The sequence below is a fragment of the Scyliorhinus canicula genome, chromosome 18 (assembly GCF_902713615.1).
Source record: "Scyliorhinus canicula chromosome 18, sScyCan1.1, whole genome shotgun sequence".
NCBI classification, from domain to species: Eukaryota; Metazoa; Chordata; class Chondrichthyes; order Carcharhiniformes; family Scyliorhinidae; genus Scyliorhinus; species Scyliorhinus canicula.
Window position 1 is genome coordinate 8462686 of NC_052163.1, and position 20953 is coordinate 8483638.

Here is a 20953-nt window from a genome sequence, read left to right on the forward strand (position 1 = left end):
TAACCTGGTGTTGTAGGACTTCTTACTGTGCTCACCCCAGTCCAACACCGGCATCTCCACATCATACTAAATCACAGCGAAGATATAGAATGAAATGGCCTAGATTTCTGTAGACACATGGGGATTCTAGGGGCCTTTACAAATGTTGGGCATCTGGATCTGGAGCAGGAACGGGACATGACTCCCAAATGTGGAAATCGGAACTCAGCAGAGCCATTTGACCTCAGTGCTGAGTTAAAGTAGACTTCATTTCCACTGCAGCAAGGGCCTTATACCACAGAATGTGAGTTACATTTTTTTAGAGTATACTCATGAAAGGCGTTTATGACTGTCGAACTGTCAAGCTGTCAAGTTATTTATACACCCTGTGCTTTGAACATGAATGGAGAAAGAATCTGCTTGCCTGTGTTTGTGAGTTGAAAACAAAACTGTTCTTGCAATTTCAATAGCTGTGTGTTGATGTAACCCTAAGTACTATCATGATAGCATATAGCTTGACTACTTTCATTATCACAGTGAGGACTGTACATTTTCAGTTTTATTGACAGCTCAAAGAGGCTTTTAAAGGATTTGCTATCTTTGGTGTTTGGTTATGAATACAGATTTCATTTTTATAAGGGATTAAGTAATTGAAGGGCTTTAAATTTGTTGAACAGGCTTTTATCAGTGTGTGTGTTTTTGTAGTATAGTAAAGTCCATTTGAGATATTTAGAACTGTATTTTATTTCATTGCAACATGGCTCCTCATCTCTGGCCATGGTGGATGCTGGGTGAGTTGGCATGGAGTGTTTAGGGCAAAAGGCAGTTAGTGGGGTGGTCATGAGTTGGCACAAAGTTGACATGGGGCTATAAGTGCCATCACGTTCGGTGGGGCATGTGTTGACATATGTGAGCATTGGGAGTGGGTGGGGGAACATTATGTTTTATAGGTGAATATCCATTTACCAAATTCGGCAGAAGACATTCTGACGAATCACAATTGTTTTGTTGCGATATTAGAGTTCAGCACAAATACCAGTTTCCAGTCTTCTCTTTTGGATCCTCTTCCTGTCAAGAAGGAACCCCGCCCTGGGGGAAAAAATAAGCTTCAATGAGCATCACCTGCTCTCAGTTCACTCTGGTGCAAGACCTGGATTATTCTTTTTTTTTAAATATTTTTATCGAAGTTTTCATTTTATAAAACACAAAATAGACAAATCCATACAAATGAAATATAATTTACAAACCGCTACCCTCTCAACATGATCCTTTCTAAGGATATCCACATTTACCATGATTCTTTTTGGTCAGGGGTAGCAGTGGTATCACAAATGATGACCGGTTGATGACTCGAGCCAGCTGAGAGTAAAGTCCATCATTGAAAATGGGTTCCAAGTGTGTCGAGCCAAACTGCAATTCTCTCGATGAAAAAGTGTGCGACAGGTGTGCAAAACATGTGTTTCCCACTCAGGTTTTCCTGGCCTCTGCCTGGGCACCTGGTTTGAGATCAAGTCCTCAGCTGTATTGAAGATTAAACCTTATAAACCCTCTTGCCCTTGACTGCCACAGTATAAGGATTGCAGAAAAAAAGCCATCTGGCAATTGGAAGAATCTACCTCCAGAATGCCATTGTCACAAAAAGGATGCAATTGAAGAAAAGGAAGACTTGCTTTTGTAGAATGCCCTCGGGAAATCCTGAAGCTTCTCGCAGCCAATGAATTATCTTCAAATTCAGAAGCCAATTGTGAGAAGCAATCTCCAGCAACAACAACGAGATAAATCATCGAATCATAGAATGGTTACAGCACAGAAGGAAGCATTTGGTCATTGTGTCTTGCAGGCTCTCTACAAGAGCAATTCAGGTAATTCCACTCCCCCTGCCCTTTCCCCATAGCCTTGCATGTTTTCTATCTTCAGCTACTGCTATACATTCCAGATCCTAACCACATGCTGGCTAAAACAGAACTTTCCTCATGTCACCATTTGTTCTCTTATCAAGTACCTCAATTCAGCGTTCTCTGGTTCTCGATCCTTCCACCAATGGGAACAGCCTCTCTCCTGGACACAGAATACCTGTTAAGTCAAAACCAGCTTTTTTTAATAAAGGTTCATCATACTTTCCTTACTTTTAGGGCAGCATGGTTAGCCCTGCTGCCTCACGGAGCCGAGGTCCCAGGTTCGATCCCGTCTCCGGGTCACTGTCCGTGTGGAGTTTGCACATTCTCCCCATGTTTGTGTGGGTTCCGCCCCCACAACACAAAAAGATGTGCAAGCTAGGTGGATTGGCCACACTAAATTGCCCCTCAATAAAAAAAAAATTCTTGCTTTTGTTCTTTATGTCTCTGTTTATGAGCTCCATTCAACGACTTGTGCACAAATAACCACAAGTCTCTCTGTTCATGCGTCCCCTTTATAATTGTATTTCTTCATTCTTCTGACCAAACACCAGCACTTCACATTTATCTGTATTAAATCTCACCTGGCACTCGCCCACCTATTCCACCGGCCTATCCATATTCTCCTGAAGACTGTCACCAGTCTCCTGACAGGTCACAATAATTGGAGGTTTTGTGTCACCTGCACATGTTGTAATTGTGCCTCGCACATCCAAGGCTAGGCTATTAATACGGATAAAGAAAAACAGTGATCCTAAAATAGGTCCCTGGGGATCTTTACTATATAGCTTCCTCTAGTCTGAAAGATAAGCATTCACCACTACTCTCTGTATCCCGTCAACTTTGTATCACTACTGACAACTATCCCTTTTATTCCATGGGCCTCACATTTGCTGGCACGTACATTATCTGGCACTTTATCAAGTGGCACTGTGCGTTGGGCAGCATGGTGGTGCAGTGGTTAGCACTGCTGCCTTACAGCGCCGAGGTCCCAGGTTCGATCCCGGCTCTGGGTGCGTGTGGAGTTTGCACATTCTCCCCGTGTCTGCGTGGGCTTCCCCCCACAACCCAAAGATGTGCAAGGTAGGTGGATTGGCCATGCTAAATTGCCCCTCAATTGGAAAAAATGAATTGGGTACTCTAAAGTTATTAACAAAACAAAAAAGTGGCACTGGACGAAATTCTCTGCCTCACGAACCTACAAACACAGACCATGATTGGGCAGAGAATCGGGCATCTGGCCGAAATCAAGGTCCACGCCTGGTGACGATTCGGGCGCCATGGTCAGGCCCATTGTTGGTGGCGATAACAAAGTTTGCCCCCCATGCCAGAAGTGCCAGGCAAAAGCGGCATTTGTATGCATTGAAATGTGATTAGCGGGTTGGGCACAGTCGGCTCACCTGAGCATTCACAGGACACGGGCACGCTCAGCAGTGTGAGCGGCCAGGGGTCTGTAAGGAACACCAAAGTGGTGCGTTTAAAAGACAGAATGCAGCGATGGTGGTCTGAGCCAGGCCACCTGAGTCGGCGATGCTCTGCTCCTCTCAGGTGGAAGTCTCCTGGGTGTGAATTATTGCAAGTAATTTCAAATGGGGATGGCACCATGGCTACAGAGGGGGGAATGAGAGGCTAAGAAAACACTGAAAAACCATTGAACACTGTCGGGTTTGCTGGGGGATGGCTGCCCAGGCCAAGGGCAGTAGCGGGTAGTGACTTTGTGCCAAGTCCGTGGACCCGGGTGTCCTCCTCAGGATCGGGTGGCCTGGCTCAGACCCCCATTGCTGCATTCTGACTTATAAACACACCTCTTTGGTGTTCCTTAAAGGCCCCTGACCACTCACACTGCTGAGTGCTGCCTGACCTATAAATGCTCAGACGACCGTAAATTCCCACCTGAGGTCGTTTGACCTTTACATGTCCGTGTCCTGCCCGTGGCGATCTTGCAGCAGGCGAGGCGGAAGAATCCAGTCCCTAGTCTCCTAAATGGAGAATGTCACCCACTGTCTGCTAATCTGGAGTGAGTGCTGTTCGGTTGAAGTCCATATACACCACATTAACCACACTACCTCCATCGTCCATCTTTGTTATCTTATCAAAAGACTTAATCAAGCTAGTTAGAAAATCACTGCTGATTTTCCTTAATTAATCTTCACTTGCCCAAGTGATTGGCCTGGGATATCATCTCTAAAAGCTTTCCCACCACCAGAGTTAAACTGACTGGCTTTTGTCATGGGATTAATCTTTCCACCTTTCCTTGAATAAGGGTGTATCATTTGCAATTCTCTAATCCTCTGGCACCAAACCCTACCGAAGAAGGATTGGAAGATTATGGCCTAAACCTTTGCAATTTCAACTCTTGCTACCATTCGCATCCATGAATGCATTCAATCCAGCCTTGGCGACATGTCAACTTTAAGTACAACTAGCTTCCTCTTCATCAATTGTTAGTCCGCTCAATAGCTCAACCACTTTCCCTTTCATTGCAGACAGCCTATTGTTCTATCACAGTGTTGTCTGCCAATCTTTGATTCCGATATATGTGGGACAGATCAGCTCTCACTCCACTGAAGTTTCATACCATTGGTTTAGATTGCTCCTTGTTCTCTTCCATTGTTAACCTAACACTTACGATACAATGATCGCTGTTCTGTAAAGTTCCCGCCACTGACACCAAATCCACTTGACCCAGCTCACTTTCCCGAACCACCTTCCCCAAGCTGCTCCAGCTGACAGAACTCCGTATGCATATGGTCGTCCAGGACACGAGGAGCATCCTGGAATTCCTACAGAGGTCCCTGCCACACCTATGTTTATTAGACAAACTCAAATGAACATAAATAAATTAAAGATCGATTTAAAAATTCACCAGCTACTCACCAATCAGCACCTTCTCTTCTGCTGATTTCACTTTAAATTTTTTATTAGCTCGCTTCCCGATGCTTGAGCTCTCTCCCAGCTCACTCTACCCCTCCCACCAAACACTTTCCTCTCTCTGAATAACCAATTACCAACCTGCAGTCCTGTGAGATTATTGCTTGACTTTTCTGTTGACGTTTTTCTTACATTGCTTCCTCCCTGAATTCTGCTGATCTCAAATGGCCACTTTCACCTGTTGTTCTCCAGCCCAGCACTCTTTTCCCTTAGGCTGACTCTTTCTCTCACTCTGACCAAATTACAGGTTTTAATATTGGGCAAGACATTTGGGAGTGCTGCAGTACTCCTCTAAGAAAGCCGCAAGTAAAAACCATCATCTCTGACAGTATTTCTCTCACTTTGTGCTGCCTAATATTCTGTGCTCAAGTCTGTGGAGTGGGAATTAAATCCATTACTCTGAGATCAGGGCACCCTTCAAAAATGGGGCCCTGTTCTCTGAGGAGCCGGATCTCAATGCCAGTGCAAAACACGCCACCCTCCAGAAAAATGATGACGTGAGGGAAGGTTGCGATCAAAATAGTGCTGGAAAAGCCAGCGCAATTTGCACTGATTTGGGGGAAAATTGTGTCCACTGTGTTTCTTTGTAAATCTGCCCCTGCTCACTGTGCCTCTTTGTGGCCTGTTGTAGGCAGAGGACTGGGAGAAAAGATAATGTGAATTGTAGATCTGCTTCACTAAGTAATTTGAATTTTTCCCTTTTGATTCAAATTGGTTAATTCAAATGATACGTTAATTAGAACAAAAAGCATGTGCAGCATCCTTCCAGTGTTGCATATTTTACATTGATTCACTTGAGGGCAGCACAGTGGCCCTGCTAAATTTATTTATTTTTAAAAATTGATTCACTTGAATGGACTATTCAAACCCTTTGTGAAAGTTCAACTGACGTAATGTTTGCATGTTTTGACATTTCATCTTTGAAGAGTCAGGTTCAGATAAAGTGCCTAATTGCCGCCAGCCACATTGCAAAGTCCAGTTCCAGTAATTATCTAATCTGTGCTTCATGTGGTTTAACAAAGGAGGTTAGTGACCATATTATTAAAACATAAGTGATGGATACAGTTGCACGTCTCTCAGAGCAGTAACATGTCTACATACATCCAGGAGTGTGGTGTGAGTGGCCATGAGTCAATATGGACGTTCACGGAGTTGATATGAATTCCCTCCTGAGATGTGCAGCCTGCTCATTGCTGATCTGAGAGTGTCTGCATGTATGGCTTGAGAAATATCAGTAATGTGCCTTGATTTGTAAATGGTGTTAGCTCTAATGAATTATATTCTGTTAGCAAACAGGGTTTACTGTTGGAAAGGCATTGAGGTTGTGAATTCAATGCCGGGGAACTGTCAGGATGCAAGTCAAGTGGGAACAGCAATTACCAGCATGTACTATTGGAAGGAGACAATGGTAAATGAACCAATAATTCCTCTGTTCTCTGTCACAGAGGTCTGACTAATTAATCCTTTCAGACACAGACACTCCCACTATAAGTGGGGAAGGACAAGGAGCTGAAGAAATTTAGATTCTTTTAACTTTAGCCAATAAAACCTTGGAGCTCTTTGCAAAACCCATGGACCATCATGGAGGGCGGATGCATCTCCTGCCATCATTAGCGGGATTTGTGACGGGGGGGGGGTCAGGATGTAAAAATCGGTTTCCCAATGACGGGAAATGAGGAAGGATCTTCCTTTCCTGACTTTCATGACAGGGTGATGTCAAGTCAACTTTCCCACTGAAGCTGGACAGGATACTCATTAAACGCCACATGACCATAATCCTGCACTCCTGTCAAATCTCCAATCTCCCCAGTGGGTATTTACGCTGTTCAGTCAACTGACTTCACCCAGCGAGGGAGAATTTTAGAGCATTTACAATTGACACTATCTGCAAAACGAGAGATGACTGTCGGTATGGTGCATGTAGAAGACACAAAGTGAGAGAGGGTGGTGAAGTGAGGGGGAGGGGGAGCAAGGCATGAAGGGGTGGTGAAGGAGGAAAGTATGAGGGGAAAGTTGGGGAGTGAGCAGGAAAGGGGAATTGAGGGCAGAGTTCTTCAGGGGGAGGGTTCAGTTGAGTCAATGTTGGAAACCTGGAGGAGAACTGAGAGTGCTGATGAAAGGAAGAGATAGTGGGCTGGATTCTTCCGCCCCGCCCGCTGCAAGATCACCACGGGTGGGTCGCAGACAATGGTGAAGACCATTGACCTCAGGCGGGATTCTCCAGTTGCCTGGCGGATGCGGTCGGAGAATCCCGCCCAGTGACTGTGAGAGGGGGAAATGGGATATGGTGGCTTGGTAGGGTCAGAGTTTGGGTATGGGGGAGGGGGTTGAAATTTTCATCCTGAGAGTCATGGAGGGGACAAGGATGGTGGGACGGATTATGGGAGTGGGGAGGATTAGGGTGGAAATAGCACAGTGACTATTGTGGGCTCAGCAGAGAGGGAACACATTGACAAGTTGATGGTGATAGCGTCCAGCGTGACGAGGGAGGCTCAAGGGTTACCTCTAGGAGGGTTAAAGTGACTACGCAGGAGATTGATGGTGATGGAGGTGGTCCATGTAGCCAACCACTGCCTTTCCTTTATCAATCATCTCAGTCACTTCCTCAAAAAAAACTCAATCAAGTTAGTGAGACATGGCCTCCCCTTCACAAAACCATGCTGCCTATCACTTTTAAGTCTATTTGCTTCCAAATGTGAGTAAATCCTGAGAGAGGCCTCCCCGGGATTCCCGATGGCCGTCCCACGTCGCGAGAGACGTCGCTACCTGGGTTCCACCCACAATGGGGGGGGGGCAACAGTCTTGCACGGCTAAGTGAGTTTAGAATCCCACTTAGCCATGCTGACCCCAGATGGAAAGACCACCGGCATCTATTGGCCTCACCAAGGGGACCCCAGCTCGGGCCGTTCAGCACTGGGCCCCACTGCCCTTTGGCGGGTCTCCCAGGCGATCGGAAGCCCCAGGGTGGTCGGCCTCCAGGCAGGGTGGCACCCTGGCACTGCTGGTGTCACGTTGGCACCTTGGCACTGCCAGCCTGGCAGTGTCAGCCAAGTGCCAATCTGGCACTGCCAGGGTATCCAGGTTTCACTGCCAGGCTGGCAGAGGCATTACCACCGTGCCAGGCTGACAGTGTCAGATTGGCATTTTGCCTGCGCTGGGGATCGGGCCAGGGGCATCCTGCCCGTGTGAGGTGTGAGGTGGGGTGCAGGAGTACCAATGCACCCCCTTATAGGTGAGTTAAAGCATTGGCCAGGCCCGGGAGTCACGTTGGGGGTGGGGGGGGGGGGGGGGGGGGGTCGTGAAACCGGGGCAGCATTTAAAAATGGTGTCTTGATTTATTCCTGCACTGAGGAGATCCGACAAGCGTAAATGGAGGAAATGACGCCAAAGTGCTGCCTTGGGGTCATTCCCCGCCGGTGCCTGATGTAGCAACAGAATGCCGTTAGATTGAGGGGTCATTCCCTATGCTGCAAGACCCGGAAACGACCCCGTTAATCCCGCCCAGAGTGGACTCGAGATTTATTTTGGTTAGATTGTGCATGTGTCTCTCAATGTTCTGCCACCTTCAAAGATTGATGTACGTGCAACCTCCTGATACACCTTGAGCATATTTGGTCGCTTTTTTGACATTGTGTTTCCGAATCCAGGTTTTCTAAGTATATTCGAAACAGTGGTGGACCCCGTTTTCTGCCCCAACCTTTGACTGGAGAGAACAGGGCAGACAGACCTGTCCTGGCTGCTTTACTGCAAGTGGCAGCCGTTCTCAGACCTTGCTGGCAGAATCCTTTGAAAAGCTCAGACATTTCTTGGCTCCTGTGAGAGCATCATTCATTTATATTGTAGTATTGCTGCTGTTCCACTGCTGTCAGTGACAGAACTGTAATATAAATGACCCATTGGTGCTTCATATATATTATAATAGTTCATCGGGTGACTATCAGAATGTGCCTGCTGTCAGAGAGAGAATTTGTGTGTGAGCTTTGCTACAATAAGTAAAAATGGCTACTATAAAGCAGAAATGTAGCAGAATAAAACTCAACACTTAACCAAATGGTGCAATTCCCATTGTCCCCAAGAAGGCCCTATTAGGGCAATTTGGTGATACACTGTCTGGGTGAAGTCAGGGTCAGTAATTTAGTGTGGGGGCCAAAACTATATTATCAACGTGGCAGACTCTTAACTATCCTCCGTTATAGAACATACAGTGCAGAAGGAGGCCATTCAGCCCATCGAGTCTGCACCGACCCACTTAAGCCCTCACTTCCACCCTATCCCCGTAACCCAATAACCCCCCACTAACCTTTATGGTCACTAAGGGAAATTTATCATGGCCAATCTACCTAACCTGCACGTCTTCAGACTGTGGGAGGAAACCGGAGCACCCGGAGGAAACTCACGCGGACACGGGGAGAACGTGCAGACTCCGCACAGATAGTGACCCAAGCCGGGAATTGAACCTGGGACCCTGGTGCTGTGAAGCCACAGAGCTATCTGCTTGTGCTACCCTGCTGCCACAAAGTATTAAAAGCTGCTACTGCAGTGGTTCAGGCAAGAACCCACCGGGGGCAACTTTGGGATGAGATGAGACCTTGCCTACCAGCTTAACAAAGATTGCATGGCACTATTTCGGTGAAGAGCAGAGGCGTTAACTCCAGTGTCCTGGCCAATATTTGTCCCTCAACCCACATCACAGAAAGTAGATTACCCAGTCATTACGATCTCAGAGAGGTTATTGTGTGCAAATTGGCTCCTGCATTTCCTGCATTACAGCAGTGGCTGAACTTCACAAGTACTTCATAGGCTGAAAGAGCTTTGGGATGTCAGAGGTACAAGTCTTCCTTTCTCCTTGAAACTACCGATGCACCAATAAATGGTTCACCAGTGATACCCACATCCCAAGAATGAGGAAAACTAATTCCCAGCCTTGGGGAATTCGAGCTTTAATCCCTGCTATGACGGTTTGCAAGCTAGAGTTTCTGAATGTTGTCACTGGCTGTGCAGAAGGTAATATTGAGCCCAGTTCCCAGAGACAACCAGGATGGTTTCTTCAAGGTAATTCTCAACCCCTGCCATTAACAATAATTGCTTTGAAGACAACCTTGCTCCTATTTTCCTATTTAAAGCTGTCAAATCTCCTCTTGTTGGGAGATGGTATGATTAGTTCTAATGAATAACAATGAGGCTATCAAGTATCTTCTTATTGCTGTTTTTATATGTGAAAGTGCATTAGATGCGAATAGCCTGGTACAGCATAAAATTGCAAAATGATCACATATGTTTTCTTATCATATCCAGGAGGCTTTTCCAGCTTCCAGGCCCCAGGATTACTTTTCTGTAGTCAAAGCCTTTATTTATAATTGTTACAGTCAATATGTTCCAACTGGATTGCTCTTCTTGGCCTGTTGGATTTAATTCACATTATAAAAGCAGTCTAAATGTTCTACTAAATGTTGGTAATCTCACCCCTTCCTCAGAGCCAGCCTGGCAGATACTGTATATCCTTCAGGGCAGCGGAGTCTATAATGATGCCACCGAGCCATGCTTGATGATTGTGCTATGATCCTGGACCAGACCCCAATTTTTGGTGCGATCTGGCGAGGGGCCAATCACTTTATGTTTAAAATAAACAAAGTTTGAGATCCAAGGTATTTGCTAAGAGAATAAAGTTGCCAGAATCCACACATTGTGACCAAACTAAAATAAACTTTACTATATATGTCAGAAAGATAAAACAATGGAAGCGGCACAGTGTTTAGCGACCTGGGTTGATTCCGACCTTGGGTGACTGTGTGAAGCTTGAACGTTCTCCCCGTGTCTGCATGGGTTTCCTCCGGGTGCTCCCGTTTCCCCCCACGGTCCAAAGATATGCAGGTTAGGTGGATTGGCCATGCTAAATTGTCCCTAAGTGCCCAAGGATGTGCAGGTTAGGTGGACAGGCCATGATCAATGGGGGGGGGGGAGTGGGGAGGGGGCGTTACGGGGATAGGGCAGGAGAGTGCACATAAAGTTTATCGGAGGGTGCACACTCAATGGGCCGAATGGCCTCCTTCTGCACTGTAGGGATTCTATGGATAATTTACAATATCTATCTTATACTCTGACATTCAGGGTTAAAATGAGGCACATGTGAATTAACAGACAAACTGTGGTCGATCACACCATACTGCACAAAATAATGGCAGATGCAACCAAGGTGGATTCCATAGATTTCTCAGCAACCCACCCAGACGTCAGTAATCACTGTGAGTCAACCAATCTCATTGAAATTCTGTCGCTCTCACAAGGGACTCCACTCTTTACCTTGAAGATAGGGCCTTGGAATTCTCCAACTTGGACGGCCTCAAGGACGATGCTTTGGGTCACATGACTCCATTTTTCTGCCTTTTTCTGTGCAGCCCTATTGGGCGTGTCATCATCCCGAAGGACTGAAAAATGTCAGATTGTGCATGTGGCTACCTGTTTCTGGCTCCCAAGGCATGGTTGGAGTTCTTTTAATCAGCCTCCCAACTACAGGGTAAGTCTGGAATTCTTGACAATGAACATGCTGAATTCCCCCAACTAGAGTACGTATATAAGAACATAAGAACTAGGAGCAGGAGTAGGCCATCTGGCCCCTCGAGCCTGCTCCGCCATTCAATTAGATCATGGCTGATCTTTTGTGGACTCAGCTCCACTTTCCGGCCTGAACACCATAACCCTTAATCCCTTTATTCCTCAAAAAACTATCTATCTTTATCTTAAAAACATTTAATGAAGGAGCCTCAACTGCTTCACTGGGCAAGGAATTCCATAGATTCACAACCCTTTGGGTGAAGAAGTTCCTCCTAAACTCAGTCCTAAATCTACTTCCCCTTATTTTGAGGCTATGCTCCCTAGTTCTGCTGTCACCCGCCAGTGGAAACAACCTGCCAGCATCTATCCTATCTATTCCCTTCATAATTTTATATGCTTCTTTTAGATACCCCAAATCCTTCTAAATTCCAATGAGTATGTCCTTGCTACTCTCAGTTCTTCCTCCAAGTGATGTTCAACATGGAGGAGTATTGATCCAACAGCTAAAGGAGGATGGTAGGTAGTAATCAGCATGAGGTTTCCTTGCCCATGTTTGATTTGATGCCGTGAGAGTTCATGGGCTCCAGAATCAATGTTGAGGACTCCCAGAGCAACTCCCTCACCAATTTATACCACGGTGCTGCCACCTCTGGTAGTTCTGTCCCCTCAGTGACACTCGACAGATCCAGGGCTGGTGATGGCGGGGCGGTATGACATGGGTGTGACTATGTCAGGCTGTTGTTGGACAATCTGAGGGACAGCGCTCCCAATTTTGGCATGAGCCCCTCAGGGAAGAGGACTTTGCAGGGTCGACTGGGCAAGACGTGCATTTGTCATGAAAGAGCAGAAAAATGGAGGTGGGGGGAGGAGATGAAGGAAAGGATGAAGGATGAAAGAAGAAAAGGGAGGGAGGGGACGGTTGAGGACTCTGGGTTTGTACTCGTTGGAGTTTAGAAGGGTGAGGGGGGATCTTATTGAAACTTACAGGATACCGAGAGGCCTGGATAGAGTGGACATGGAGAGGATGTTTCCACTTGTAGGAGAAACTAGAACCAAAGGACACAATCTCAGACTAAAGGGACGATTCTTTAAAACAGGGATGAGGAGGAATTTCTTCAGGCAGAGGGTGGTGAATCTGTGGAACTCTTTGCCGCAGAAGGCTGTGGAGGGCAAACCACTGAGTGTCTTTAAAACAGAGATAGGTAGGTTGAGGTTGTGCCCTCGGGTTCTAGTTTTTCCTACAAGTGGAAATATCCTCTCCATGTCCAGGATTAATAAGGGGATCAGGGGTTATGGGGAGAAAGCAGGAGAAGGGGGATGATAAAAATATCAGCCATGATTGAATGGCGGAGCAGACTCGATGGGCCGAATGGTCTAATTCTGCTCCTGTGTCTTATGGTCTTACGGAGCAAACACTTACCAAGCTCTTTGATGGCGTCCACCTTATCTTCTGCGCATGTCTTCCTTCTTTGTAATTTTCTCATCAAAGATTTGAACCACCTCTTCTGTTCATCTTCACTTCCACCTGCCTGTGAATGTGGCAGATTACAACGATGAGTTGTTATCCAGGTATTTCTGGGTTGCTATACAATGATGATTTGTTGTGTATACAATTAAGTTTAATGGTATATGGGGCATATTCGAGAAGTATATTCGAGAAACATGGTGCAGGATTCTCCGACCCCCCCGCCGGGTCGGAGAATCACCGGGGGGGGGGGGGGGGGCACGGCATGAATCCTGGCCCCGCCGGCTGCCGCATTCTCCGGCGCCGGGGATTTGGTGGGGGCAGGAATCGCGCTGCGCCGGTCAGGGGCCATTGGCAGCGGCCCCCCCCCGGCGATTCTCCTGTCCACGATGGGCCGAGTGGCCGCCTGTTTATAGCTGGTCCCGCCAGCGTAAATTACAACAGCTACTTACCGGCGGGACCTGGCTCTGCGGGCGGCCTCCGGGGTCCATGGGGGGGGGCGCGGGGGTCTGGCCCCAGGAGGTGCCCCCACGGTGGCCTGGCCCACAATCGCGCCCCACCGAACCGTGGGCGGGCCTGTGGCGTGGGGGCACTCCATTCCACCGTGTCGGCCGCTGTAACAGTCCACGATGGCCGACGCGGAGATGAACCCCCCTGTACATGCGCTGGGATGACACCAGCCCACGCTGGCGCTCCCGCGCATGCGCCAACTGGCGGCGGCTGGTGGAGGCCCTTCAGCGCTGGTTGGCGTGGCGTCAAGCACCTTCCGCGCAAGCCATCGCGGCACAAACCCCTCCGGTTTCCGCACTTTCGGGGTGTACTGACGCCGGAGTGGTTCACGCCACTCCTTCGCGCCGGAGTTGCCCGTCCCGCCAGTTCGCAAAGAATCCTGTCCATGGTTTGGAGAGTACAGTCCATGGGGGATACAGTCTATAGTCTATCGGGGGATATGGTATATATAGAGGAGAACTTGCCACTTGATTGTGCTGTTGCTTCTCAACACAATTCGTCCGATATCGGCATGAGCTGATGTGAAAGACTCCAGGATGTTTTTTATAACAAACAATTTTATGGAGGTATTTTAGGCATATGGAAAGAGTGACATTATACAGTACAAAATAAAAGAAGTCAAGACACAAATTACAAATTAAACATAGCGCAAACCACGGCTCTGTTCATGCACGGAGCATAGTGCAAACCACGGCTCTGTTCATGCACGGAACATAGTGCAAACCACGGCTCTGTTGACGCACGGAACATAGTGCAAACCACGGCTCTGTTCATGCACGAAACATAGTGCAAACCACGGCTCTGTTCATGCACGGAACATAGTGCAAACCACGGCTCTGTTGACGCACGGAACATAGTGCAAACCACGGCTCTGTTGACAGACGGAACATAGTGCAAACCACGGCTCTGTTCACGCACGGAACATAGTGCAAACCACGGCTCTGTTGACGCACGGAACATAGTGCAAACCACGGCTCTGTTCACGCACGAAACATAGTGCAAACCACGGCTCTGTTCACGCTTGGAAAATATTCTAGAATCTTAGCCTCAAATTGTGTTCTATACAATTCGTGTTTCTGCAACCATTACGCTAAGGTGGCACAGTGACACAGTGGTTAGCACTGCTGCCTCATGGCGCTGAAGACTTGGGTTCAATCCCGGCCCCGGGTCACTGTCCGTGTGGAGTTTGCACATTCTCCCCATGTCTGCGTGGATCTCACCCCCACAAACCAAAAGATGTGCAGGCTAGGTGAATTGTCCACGTTAAATTGCTCCTTAATTGGAAAAAAAAGAATTGGGTACTCTAAATTCATATAAACAAAAACATTATGCTAGAGGCAGGTTCGACCCGCAAAACTGGTTGTGACCCCAGGGTGATTAACCGCCACTTAGAGCTTACCCTAATTTCATTAATTTTTGCAATTTTGAAGAGGCCTCTTTGAAGAGGTTGGATCTTCTGTGCGCGAGGACAAGGGGCATTTTGAAACTTATTTTAACTTGCTGAAAGAGTGGCTACTGTATCCCAATCAAATTCAAAGGTAGTTTTGCATTTTGAATATTTTTAAAAATAATTTTCAGCAATTTAAGATCAGGTTATTCACAGACCCATCTTCAGCTGTATAAATCAAACTTAGTATTAAATTGCCCCTCTTAATATGTTAAAGAATATTTTGAAAGCAATTTTTAAAAATCTGTTTTAATTGTGCTGTTTGATTACATTCGTTCATGGAACATTTTTCTTTTGGCATTATGCAAATTAAACTTGGCAGAGAAAATATTTTCAATAGGCGGCAAGGTGGCACAGTGGTTAGCATTGCTGCCTCACTGGATGGGCCGAATGCATCATTATTCCAGGAGATACAGTGCGTAGGGATACAGTAAAATAAGATCTACTACGTCACCCTGGGCTAGGGTGCGGTCAATTCCAGTCCCCCTTGACCCGGAGTTGCCACACAATTGAATTAACAAATAATTCTTAGAAAAACAGCCAAAGTATTTGGCTACTCAATAATTACAGTCACCAGGTTTGTAAATTTAAGAACAATTGAGTTTATTAATAACTATAATTATAATTATAATAACTATAATTAAATATGCAGCAAATACAACAGGTTAACTACTATCTAATTCTTAACCCCCACGTTAACTTGCCCATACCCTCTTCAGAAACACAAGAGAAACAAACACAGAGGCGAATAGAGGTGTGAAAATAATAAGTAAAAGTAAAAGATAAGAGTCTTTGTTTCCAATAGTTGTTTCAGCCATACTTTCCTTGAAATCAGGCTTTTAGGTTGAGATTTATGCTTTCCAGTGTGTAATGATTTTCACTCAGATTCATTCAGGTCTCTGCAGGCTTTCTGGAGAAAACAAGAGAGAGAGAGAGAGAGAGAGAGAGAGAGGGAGGAGAGAGAGAGAGAGAGAGAGAGAGAGAGAGAAAGAGCAGGTCCTTTCCCCTAAGTGTCCAAGGACCCAAATCTGCTTTCTTCAGGTCTCTGGCAATCATTCCACTCAGGCAATACACAATCACCACCTGTTACCGGGCAGAGTACATCATTTTGGCCAATTCATTGGCGAGCAGCCAACCAATCGAACCAAGCCCCACCCCATCCCTCGGGTGCCACGAAGTCTAGCAGAACTCTTTTGTAACTTCTTAATTCCTTTCTTCCCCTGCTTGACTTAAAGGTATATGTCCGTTAAACATCCATGAATCAGATTGATAACCCTTAAAAATCAAACAAAGGGATGTAAGCGAATCATCGGGAAGGACCTTCACAGAATATTTTAAAAGGAGCACAAATAGGCCATTCAGTCCTTTGAGCCATCAATCAGTAAGATCATGGCTGATCTATCTCCCTTTCCTGCCCTATCCCCATATTCCTCCATCCCTTAGTGTCGAAAATTCTATTAACCTCTGTCTTGGATGGCAGTCCATCCACAGCTCTGTGGGGTAGAGAACTCCAAAGATTCACTCCGCTCTGAGAGAAGTCATTTCTCTTCCTCTCAGTCCTAAATGGCCGACTCTTTATCTTGATATTATGACTCCTATACTAGACCCTCCAGCCAAGGGAAACAGCCTCTCAGTATCTACCCTATCGTGGCCTCGCAGAATCTTGTGTTTACGTTAGATCACCATTCATTCTTTTAAACTCCAGCAAATATAACTCCATTCTGCATAATCTCTCTTCATAGGACAATCTTCTCATCTCCGGAATCAGTTTGTTGAACCTTTGCTGCAACACTCAGAAAAGTATATTCGTCCGTAGGAGACCAAAACGGTACACAATATCCCTGATACGATCTCACCCAAGCCCAATATAATTGCAAAAATATTATCTCACTCTTGTACTCCAACCACTTACACTAAATGTCAACGTCTGATTTGCTTTTCGAATTGCTTGCAGTAGCTGTAGCTTTAAGTAATTCATGTATAAAGTCACGCATTTCCCTTTGAATACCAACATTTTCCAGTCTTACTGTAAAAGAGACCTGTTGAAGTTTTTGATTTTGCACTCATCAGAGCACTTCACAAGAATACCAATATATGGGGAGAACAACAATTTATACTCGATGAGAAGAGTGCGGATTAGTGGGCAGGTAGACTCTGATTGGTACTACCAAATGATCTTCCCCCTCAGTAAATATTCATACATATGCCCAAGCATGAGGCAGTTGAGGGGGATCCCTCCAGGGTCACAGAGAAGTATAGTCTCTGGGGGGGGGGGGGGGGGGGGGTGTAGAGGGACATGCCCGGTCATTGCCTCGTCACTGCCCCGGCGTAGGTTGATGGTGCCAACCTGGCAGTGCCAACTGTGCCGAGGGCAGTGCCGGAGACAGACTCTTGTGGGAGTCCCATGGGGAAGATGCATTGATGTGTAGTGGGTGGTGGTGGGGGGGGGGGGGGGGGGGGGGGGGGAATGAGCAAACATTGAGGGGGAGATGTCGGTGAAGATTTTCTTGGGGGGGGGGAGGGTTTGCCACCGATGAATGCCAGTGTGTGGGGGGGTGAGGTTGCCAGTGATGAATGTCAGGGATGGTGACGAGCTCCCTGGACCCCTGTGATGTTGGCTGGAGGCAGTTAAGCTGCAGCGCTGGTGAAGACAGTGCCCTGATCTTTTTGAAGCTGATTCCCAGCTCTATGATGCCCTGGCCCGACAGGGTGATGGCATAAACCACGCCCACTCACTTTTTTTGGCAAAGAGGCTGAAGATTCCGTGAGAAAACTGGTTTGTGCAATTGGAGAGTTACACAGCAGTTTTCTGTCTGAGTCTGACACTTTGCCAAATTCTGGTAAGAGCCGCCCAGTGAATGGCTCACCCTTATTCTCTTCAGCTGAAACAGGCGCAATGTGTGTACATGTTCTTTCTGTCTGCATAGAGCAGGGTCCTGTGTATTAATATATGTAGTTTCCAGTACATGCAAATACAATTTCCCAATCTCTCACCTTTTACAAAATATTTTACTTTTCTATTCTTCATATCAAACTGAATAAATTCATCTTTCCCATTATAATCCATCTCTGAACTTCTTTCTCAACCCCTTAACCAGTCTATTTCCATATACAGGGTGTTTACAATCTCCTAACAGCTTCCTTTCATATTTAGTTTTGTATCACCACCAGAGTTGACATGAATGTTCTCAGTCCCCTCATCTAAGTTATTGATATAGATTGTAAATTGCTGATATTCAAGCAATGATCCTTGCAGCACCTGACTAGTTACAAACTACCAACCTAACAATTACCCATTTGTTCCTACTCTCCATTTTCCACCCATTAATCAATCTTCAATCCATGAGAATATTTTACCCTAATCCCATGAGCCTTAATCCTTATCAAATATATTTTGAAAACCTATTGGTTTCTCCTCTTGTAACTTGCAAGTTGTACCCTCAGCTCCTCAGATACTGTAGTCTGCATCCGCACGCATTAAGATCTGGACAACATTCAACATTGGGCTGAATAATGGCAAAGTAGCACCACAAAGGTTCCAAACAATGACCATCTCCACTTGACATTCAATGGCATTACCATTGCTAAATTCTCCCACCACCAACATCCTGAAGGGGTCACTATTGAGCAGACACTGAACTGGGTGAGACATGTAAATATTGTTGCTCCAAGAACAGGCCTAAATAGGAATTCTGCAGTGAGTAAATCACCTCCTGATTCCCATAGCCAGTCCATGGTCTACAAAGAATAGGTCAGGAGTGTGATGGAATACTCTCCACTGTTCCGATAAGTGGAGCTCCAACAACACTCAATAAGCTTAACACCATCGAAGATGGTGATCGGCATGCTATCTATCACCTCAAACATTTAACCCCTCTGCTGCCAGAGCACAGTGGCAGCAGTGTGCACCATCTCCAAGAAGCGGTACACCAACTTGCCAAGGTTCCTTCGGCAGCAGCTTCTAAACCCATGACCTCTACCACCTAGAAGGAGATACCTGCGAATGCCTGCAAGTTCCCCTCCAAGCCATGCACCATCCTGACGTGGAAATATATGGCCCCCTTCACTGTCGCTGGGTCAAGGTTCTGGTACTCCTTTCCTAACTGCAATGTAGCTGCACCTACACCACATGGACTACAGAGCATCAAAACAGTGCACACCACCTTCTTTTTAAAAAAAAATTTAGAGTACCCAATTCATTTTTTCCAATTAAGGGGCAATTTAGCGTGGCCAATCCACCTACCCTGCACATCTTTGGGTTGTGGGGGCGAAACCCACACAAACACGGGGAGAATGTGCAAACTCCACACGGACAGTGACCCAGAGCTGGGATTGAACCTGGGACCTCGGACAGATTGGTCAAGCATGATTTTCTTTGCATAAGTCCATGATGGCTCTGTCAAAACATATTGTGATTTTCCAAGTGCCCCATTACCTCATCCTTAATAATGGATTCTATAATTTTCCTGACAGTTGATGTCCAGCTAACTGACCTGCAGTTTCATGTTTTCTCAATCTCCTTTCTTGAGCTATAGGGTTATATTTGCTACCGTCCAATCCATGGGGACAATTTAAAATCCAGTGAATTCTGAAACCAATACATTCACTATCTCTGTAGCCACCTCTTCTAAAACCCTAGCTTGCACGCTGCACCTTCTGTGGATATGGCACTGTAGCCATCTGAGATGGCCATCTGCAAAGGACCATGGGAATTATGGCCAACCCAGGACTCAGACAGATACAGAGCTTCTGTGTATTTGAAACGCAGGTAGCGAGACCTGATCGAAACCCCCGCTCGTTTACATTCTAATGGCCCATTTCCCCAGAACAATAGGACTGCATCAAGAAACCGATACAGACACAGACTGATCGGCGCCACTCCCCTTACTCAGAGAGCCCAACTGCGAAGATCAATGACCGTTAAGGACCCGCCCAGCTACCAAGGCACCCGCCCCTTTATTGGCCGAAATTGAAGGCAGTGATCGAAGCCTGTCGAACTATTGGGTCCAAGGTTAAGGACCGACCCAAAGAGTGCGAAATCCCAGAGGGATAAAAGAGGACACAGCCATGTGTTCTGTTTCTTTTAGACCTGGCCTGAGCCAGCCTCCTTTGAATCCGGCTGGTGTCAGCCCAACTGCAGCATAACGACCAGACAGCCAAGTTCAATACCAAAGATCGCTACCTGATGGATGAGCCCAGCAGAGACAGAGCCACTTCTTCAAACCAGCCCTGTGATCAAAATAAAGGCCTTATCCACTTGCACAGTGCCGGTCGCCTGAAGTTAAGTATTAGTTATTGTAGTTGATAGGTGTAGTTTAACTTGCAGTATATTGTGCTTGCATGTCGAAGTAACCCTTGTGTGTAAATAAACCGGGCGCGATTCTCCGCCCCCCATGACGGGTCGGAGAATAGCGGGAGGGCCTTCCCGACATTTTTCCCGCCCTCCCGCTATTCACCCCCCCCCGCCCAACTCCCGACACGAATCGCTGCCGCCGTTTTTTTACGGCCGGCAGCGATTCACAGCTGATAGATGGGCCGAAGTCCCAGCCCTTTACGCTGTTTTTACGAACGGCAAACACACCTGGTCTGGCCGTTCGTAAAAACGGCGGGAACAACTCGCTTTTTATAACCATGGCACCGATTGGCACGGCAGTACCACGGCCGTGCCAAGGGTGCCATGGGCCCGCGATCGGTGCCCACCGATCGCGGGCAGCGGGCCCGATGCCCGCGCACTATTTGTCCTTCCGCCGCCCCGCAGTATCCATTCGCGGGGCGGCTGAGGGGCATCCCGGCCCGCGCATGCGCGGGTTTCGCGCAAATACGCGATGACGTCATCCGCGCATGCGCGGGTTGGAGTCTTCCAATCCGCGCATGCGCGGCTGACGTCATATGACGCGTCAGCCGGCGCTAACTCCGGCAAGCGGGCTTAACGAAATTCGTTAAGCCCGTGATGCCGGAGCCTACGGCGTCGGGCTGCTAGCCCCGACCGGGGACCAGAATCGGTTCCCGGTTGGGAAGGGGCGCGCTGGCGTCAAACCCGCCCGGGTTTGACGCCAGCCTTACGATTTCTCCCGTTTTGGGAGAATCGCGCCCACCATCTTTGTACTTGAACTGACTAACTGGTTGTGTGGTCATTTGATCGATATCCGGTAAAGCCTTGTGGTGGTATAATTT

The 20953-nt window shown here is 47.0% G+C and overlaps 1 long non-coding RNA gene across 1 annotated transcript; it reads right to left on the bottom strand.

Moving 5' to 3' along the window:
• Nucleotides 1-956: 956 nt before the first annotated feature.
• On the bottom strand, nucleotides 957-12877 carry LOC119953071. Its single transcript, XR_005457951.1, has 3 exons — nucleotides 12778-12877; nucleotides 1982-2052; nucleotides 957-1068 (listed from the first exon to the last, which is right to left on the bottom strand). It is a non-coding gene; the product is annotated as an uncharacterized LOC119953071 (long non-coding RNA).
• Between the last annotated feature and the right edge of the window lie 8076 nt (nucleotides 12878-20953).